The sequence below is a fragment of the Pinus tabuliformis genome, chromosome J (genome assembly GCF_031772625.1).
Source record: "Pinus tabuliformis cultivar Carrire ecotype Pingquan chromosome J, CPIR1, whole genome shotgun sequence".
In the NCBI taxonomy this organism is placed as follows: Eukaryota; Viridiplantae; Streptophyta; class Pinopsida; order Pinales; family Pinaceae; genus Pinus; species Pinus tabuliformis.
In genome coordinates, this window is record NC_142295.1 from 58,643,637 (window position 1) to 58,651,229 (window position 7,593).

At 34.5% G+C, this 7,593-nt stretch overlaps 1 pseudogene; it reads right to left on the reverse strand.

Annotated features, from left to right (window-relative positions):
* Nucleotides 1–5,371: 5,371 nt before the first annotated feature.
* LOC149225497 (phenylalanine ammonia-lyase-like) lies at nucleotides 5,372–7,221 on the reverse strand (annotated as a pseudogene).
* Nucleotides 7,222–7,593: the final 372 nt, after the last annotated feature.

Below are 7,593 nucleotides of genomic sequence, written 5' to 3' on the forward strand. Positions count from 1 at the left end.
GTACGAGTTGCTCTCTTTAGAATAACTTGTCCCTTCATGTCGACCGAATTGATATTTGTGCCATGACGAGGTCTTGGAGGGTATTTTGATTCCATTTTTACTCAAATATTATTCTTTTACAATATGTAACATTCCCAAATGGGTCTTCAATACATGACAATGAATCATTTGACTTTATGACAAACCTAGAGGTACTCAATGGGTGCTTGACCTAAACATAAGTATCCCTTGAGCATGAAACCCATGCCTCAAGAATAATAATAAATTCATTTTTCTCTTTTCATTAAATACATAAAATCACGATTACATATTCCATTATGAAGACCAAACCTAGTTACATAGTTCAACAATTGCACATTATGATAGGTGATGATATAGAATTGTTGATACTTTTGGGCGAATTTTTAGAAATCACTATAAAAAAATTTTATTTTTTTTCTTACATAAAAATATTGCATATAATAATTTGATATTTGAAAATGACTCTGGTAAGGTTTTTTGTAAGATGATTTTAATTATAAAAATTAATGATTAAGGCTTTAAATAATAAAAAAGAGTAAGAGAATATTAAAAATTATGGACGGGAAAAAGAGAGTAGAGTAAGAAAGAAAGAGTTATTATAATGTAGAATAAATGGGCATGACCTTAATTTTTCTAGAAGAAAAGGAATTATTAACATATATTTATATATACAATCCTTATTTGCTATTAATATTTCTATTCTCTAGTTAAAATTAAGATTTTTTGATTGGTAAGATGACACTCAAAGGTTTACGAGATGTTATGTTGCATGGGTTTGAAGAACCCTCAAGTTGGGCAGCCTATAAGGCCATGGTTCAAGATTATAAGGCCATGATTCAAGATTATAAGGATCAACATTGATTAAACAAGACTGATGCGATAGCTTTGTGTCTTACTGAATAAGGCTTGGATGATAGATATGGTGAAAAGGGAAGCAACACTTTCTGCATCAGTCACATAAATTTTTAATTATTGATAAAATAATTATCATAATAAAAGAATATGTATATAACATGGAAGCTACAGTTGTCCTAAACAATGTAGTTCAAGAAAGTGTAGAATAAATAAGTGAATCTGTACAAGATGTAGAGCATGATCATGGTGAAAATAGTGAATCTCACCATGCAAATGCCCATGTGGATGATGAAATTGAGGTTGAAGATTAAATTGAAATTATTTTTGCAGCAACAACAAAATGTGAGGAGAATATACCAATGGAAATTGTTGAAGGCATGAGTGAAACTATAGTGATTGTTGAATTTGATTATGAGGTGGGATTAACAGTTTCTTGAGAGGCAGTTTGCATTTCCCATGGTCATGACCTTAATTTTTCCAGAGGCAAAGGAATTATTAACTTATATATATATATATATATATATATATATATATATACAATTCTTATTTTCTATCAAGATTTCTATTCTCTAGTAAAAATTATGATTTTTTGGTCAATAAGATGACATTCAAAGGTTTATGGGATGTTATGTTGCATGGGTTTGAAGACCCTCAAGTTGGGCAGCCTATGAGGCCATGATTCAAGATTATAAGGATTAACTTTGATTAAACAAGACCGATGTGATAGCTTTGTGTCTTATTGAACAAGGCTTGGATGGTAGATATGATGAAAGGGGAATCAACACTTTATGCATCACTCACATAAAATTTTAATTGTTGATAAAATGATTATCATAATAAAAGAATATGTATAAGACATGGAAGTTGTAATTGTCTTAAACAATATAGTTCAAGAAATTGTAGAATAAATAAGTGAATTTTTACAATATGTAGAACATGATCATGGTGAAAATAGTGAAGCCAACCATGCAACTGCCCATGTGGATGCTGAAGTTGAATTTGAAGATTAAATTGAATTTGTTTTTGCAGCGACAATAAAATGTGTGGATAATCTATCAATGGAATTTGTTGAAGGCATGAGTGAAACTATAATGAATAATGAATTTGATTATGGGGTGGGATTAACATTTTCTTGAGAGGCAACTTGCATTGCCCAAATATGATGGCGTTGAAAGTGAATATGGAAAATTTTCCATAACTATAATAGAAGTAAGAATAAAAAATTAGAGTTGCTAAAGCTATTGTACTAGTAGTATATAAAATGAAAGAAAATAAAGATATTTTTGAGCTTACTAAATTTGATAGAGAAGCCCATGTAGTTGTATTTTATGTAGAAGCACACATAGAGAAAAAAAAAAAGAGTTGGAGGAAATATTGAAAAATAAGGCTAGAGTAAAGTTGAAGCTCAAGAATAAGGAAAATCGTACAAATATAAGATTTGAAGCCTAATTGAGACTTCAAATGATAAAAATTTGGAAAAAAAAAATGAAGGGGTTATTTTGAAAGATCGCAAATGACTCCGATAAGGTTTTTTTGGAAGATGTTTCTAATCAGAAAAATTAATGATTAAGGATTTAGATAGTAAAAAAGAGTAACAGAATATTAAAAATTATGGAAGGGAGAAAGAGAGTAGAGTAAGGAAGAAAGAGTTATTATAATGTAAAATAAATGGTTATGACCTTAATTTTTCTAGAAGCAAAGGAATTATTAACATATATTTATATATACAATTCTTATTTGCTATTAAGATTTCTATTCTCTAGTAAAAATTAAGATTTTTTTGTCATTAAGATGACACTCAAAGGTTTATGGGATGTTATGTTGCATGGGTGTGAAGAACCCTCAAGTTGGGTAGCCTATAAGGCCATGGTTCAAGATGATAAAGCCATGATTCAAGATTATAAGGATCAACATTGATTAAACAAAACCAATGCGATAACTTTGTGTCTTATTGAATAAGGTTTGGATGATAGATATGGTGAAAGGGGAAGCAACAGTTTCTGCATCAGTCACATAAATTTTTAGTTGTTGATAAAATGATTATCATAATAAAATAATATTTATATAACATGGAAGCTATAATTGTCCTAAACAATATAGTTCAAGAAATTGTAGAATAAATAAGTGAATTTGTACAAGATGTAGAGCATGATCATGGTGAAAATAGTGAAGCCCGCCATGCAAATGTCCATGTGGAAGATGAAATTGAGGTTGAAGATTAAATTGTTTTTGTAGCGACAACAAAATGTGAGGAGAATCTACCAATGGAAATTGTTGAAGGCATGAGTGAAACTATAATGAATGTTGAATTTGATTGTGAGGTGGGATTAACATTTTCTTGAGAGGCAACTTGCATTGCCCATGGTCATTACCTTATTTTTTCCAGAAGAAAAGGAATTATTAACTTTATATATATATATATATATATATATATATATATAATTATTATTTTCTATCAAGATTTCTATTCTCTAGTAAAAATTATGATTTTTTGTTCAGTAAGATGACATTCAAAGGTTTATGGGATGTTATGTTGCATGGGTTTGAAGACCCTCAAGCTGGGCAGCCTTTGAGGCCATGATTCAAGATTATAAGGATCAACATTGATTAAATAATACCGATGTGATAGCTGTGTGTCTTATTGAACAAGGCTTGGATGATATATATGATGAAATGGGGATCAACACTTTATGCATCAGTCGCATAAAATTTTAATTGTTGATAAAATGATTATCATAATAAAAGAATATGTATAAAACATGGAAGCTATAATTGTCTTAAAAAATATAGTTCAAGAAATTGTAGAATAAATAAGTGCATATGTACAAGATGTAGAGCATCATCATGGTGAAAATAGTGAAGCCCACCATGCAAATTCCCATGTGGATGATGAAGTTGAAGTTGAAGATTAAATTTAATTTGTTTTTGCAGTGACAATAAAATGTTTGTAGAATCTACCAATGGAAGTTGTTGAAGGCATGAGTGAAACTATAGCGAATATTGAATTTGATTATGAGGTGGGATTAACATTTTCTTGAGAAGTAACTTGCATTGCCAAAATATGATGCCGTTGAAAGAGAATATGGAAAATTTTCCATTACTATAATAGAAGGAAGAATAAAAAATTAGAGTTGTTAAATCTATTGTAACAGTGGTATATAAAATGAAAGAAAATAAAGATATTTTTGTAGAATTTCCCACTGTAGATCACTAGATAATGCAATATACTAAAGCAAAATACTTGATCTACTTCTACAAACAAACTTATGGAAACTTAATCGATTTTGAGCAAGATCAAATAGAACACATATAATAGAGAATGAGAAATCAATCACGCATGAACATAGAAGAATACTATGGGGAAAGCCTCAACTAAAAACTCCGATCTTTGTATTATCATACAAGTGGAAATATGTCCGGATTACACAAAGCTTTAGGTCACAAGCTATCCAGCTCTTAGTACAATCCCTCAATGCTACTCATAGACTGAATAGACACAACATATGCCTTCCTTCAGTCCACCAAGCCTCCTATTTCCTTGCGCAGTTTCTCCTGGGTTCTTTGGTTGCCACCTATGTGAATTCACCTCTCACACAACTCACCAAACTCAGAAGTAACTGCGTAATCTCCAAGGAATGAATTCCTTCTGCATGCAAGAGATATCCTCAATGGAATATTCCTGCAACTGATAGTACATTGTCCCATCATCTGATCTCAACTGGGTTTCTAACTGAACTGACATGCATGAGTTATTTATGAGAGAATATTCAGTTATCTGAAGTACAGCAGTTACATGCATGCATGCATTAACTAACTGAACTCACAATCAGTTCCACAAACTGTTGGAACTAATCTAACTGTACTTAACTCAGTTAACTGACCTAACTAATTACAACTCAAAGTACAACTCATCCTAATCTCCTTAATCAAGGGATAACTTCCTCAATCAAAGGGGAAATTGTTGCATGTCTTCACATAGACTTCATGTTTGATTTTCTTCAACTAATTAACTCAAGATGAATTAATTAAATATTTTTCAAACAGCTGCTAAGATGAAATTCAAATCTTAATTCTCAATTTTAGTTCTGGGACTAACTAAGATTGGAATGTATCCCGAAATTCTATTTATAGCAATGCTATTTTTAGCACTTCTATATTTATCATTTCTTGTTGTTATTTTCAACACTCCCTCTCAACAAGAAAGGGATTATCTGTCACCCCAATCCTGTCTCTGTGGAACTCGAACTTGCACTTTGACAATGCCTTAGTCAAAATATCTGCATCTTGTTCCTCGATCGAAACATACATCAACAACATGATCCTCTTCGCCACACAGTCTCGAAGATGATGATACTGGATATCGATGTGCTTGGACCTGTCATGAAATACTAGATTCTCAGAGAGTTTGATACAACTCTAATTATCGCAATAGATCACAGTTGGATCCATCCTCTGACCAAACAATAAAACTAGAATTTTCCGCATCCAAATGGCCTCACATTCTGCGGTTAGTTCTATTCAAATTTCGAATGGGAATGGGGGCACCATTCCATTTCTCCAGGCACTTGAACAATGGTTCGACCGCCTTGCCTTCGTTGATAGCAATGAACACCTTGTCAAATTCCTCGCTGGGAGAGCGGCTATTGGTGCCCACCAAAAATGAAGTCCCCAGCTCCACTCTCACGAGCTCGTACAACGGAAAAGAGTGACAGTCCTTGATTCTGTTAGGAACGAGAGTGGTGCCCTTTTTGTATGTAGCCCTCCTCTCTTGAACCTCAGTAATGATTTGCACTTTGAGCTCCTCTTCGAATGCTGGGATTCTGGTTAGGATTGAAGCATCGTTGTCAGTTTTATTTTCAAGTGCATGTTCTAAAAGCACTTGACTAAGCTGAGTGGTGAGGACGGAGGTAGCGCTGCAGTGGTCGTTAATGTAGGAGAAGACAGCTTCCCGATTGATGACCTTGAGGAGGTCCTTCTCGCAAAAGCGAGAATTGAGGAGCTCTCCTCAGGATCCCACGACGAGGGTCTTCTTGCAAGTTTGTCCTACAGCTTGTCAGACTGTGCCCTGCAAATTTTCTTCTAGGTGTCGTAGGTCAATGGCCTGGTAGAGCGCCACGAGGTACGTCTAGGTCCTGAGCTTCAGGATCTCGATTTCCTGGCCCGTCATGCGAGTTGAGATGAGGCCGAGGGAATTGACATCCTGGTTGTGTTTCTCAGCGCTTTGGACGTGTGTTGTCACCGAATTGGTAAGGAATTGGAGCTCTGAGGTATACATGGCCATGGCGATCTTGGCACCCTTGAAACCGTAGTCCAGGCTGGGGTCGGGCCCATCGCTAAGATTCGATGGGAGACCATTGTTGTAGAAATCATTGACGAGCTCTGACATCTATGCAAACATGAGCTTTCCCACCGCAGTGAGAGCCAAGCGTGCATGCTATTAAATATTTAACAAATTTTGGAAGTGGAGTTCAATGCGCAGAGGCCTAGAGTAGAGTTCATAGCTGAGTGCACGGACCCCTGCAACTGAGTGCATAGGGAGGTTTTGAGTCTGTAAGCAGAACTGAAGTACCAATAAAGAGACTATGCTAGAAATATCTGTGTTTTGTCCATTTATCTCTGTTATGAATGAATTTTTTTATGCTATGACAATGGGGTTATGATTTAATATTGTATTGATGCGTGATTCTGCATGTTTTACACTGTTATAAGAACAAAAGTAATAATATATGTTTACGCGAAGAATATCTTAATGCATGTTAAAGATATCAGATAATTGGGTTGATCTGGGTAAATGCAGAACTAAGGATAATTACAAAGGCACGTAAGTAGTTGATTCACCTTTTTAGGGTCCGCAAAGGACAGTCGTAGACCTTCGCGAAGGTCTGGAAGTCAATTAAAGGAAGTATATCGATAAGCTCTAAAGGGCTTATCGATCTGTGCGAAGGAAGATTAGGGGTATAAAACAACATCACGATCATCTTTGGGTGTAGAAACTTGGTTCCAACATCCCCCCATACTGCTTCGGGTGAGACTTTAGAGCGCGCTCTAGAGATTGATGCCGAAAGGGTCAGTATTATAGGAATTTGTTTAGCAAACTTAACTCTAAACCTGTGTCATGACCCACTAAGCCAATACCATCAAATGTAGGAACCTTAACACGAGAGAAAGAGAGAGAGGCCCAAAATCTTCGATTTAGTTCTTCTCCTTCTTTTTCATCCCTTTTCCAGCATCTACCTTGAGAATATCAAACTTTCTTGAGTGAGTCACAATGAGGTTGAGTTCTTTCTTATTTATAGGCATGCGAGGGGTACGAGTTGCTCTCTTTAGGCTAACTTGTCCCTTCATGTTGGACGAATTGATATTTGTGCCCATGAAGAGGTCTTGGAGGGTATTTTGATTCCATTTTTACTCAAATATTATTCTTTTACAATATGTAACATGTCCAAATGGGTCTTCAATACATGACAATGAATCATTTGACTTTATGACAAACCTAGAAGCACTCAATGGGTGCTTGACCTAAACATAAATATCCCTTGAGCATGAAACCCATGCCTCAAGAATAATAATAAATTCATTTTTCTCTTTTCATTAAGTACATAAAATCACAATTACATATTCCATAATGAAGACCAAACCTAGTTACATAGTTCAACAATTGCACATTATGATAGGTGATGATATAGAATTGTTGATACTTTTGGGCGAATTTTTAGA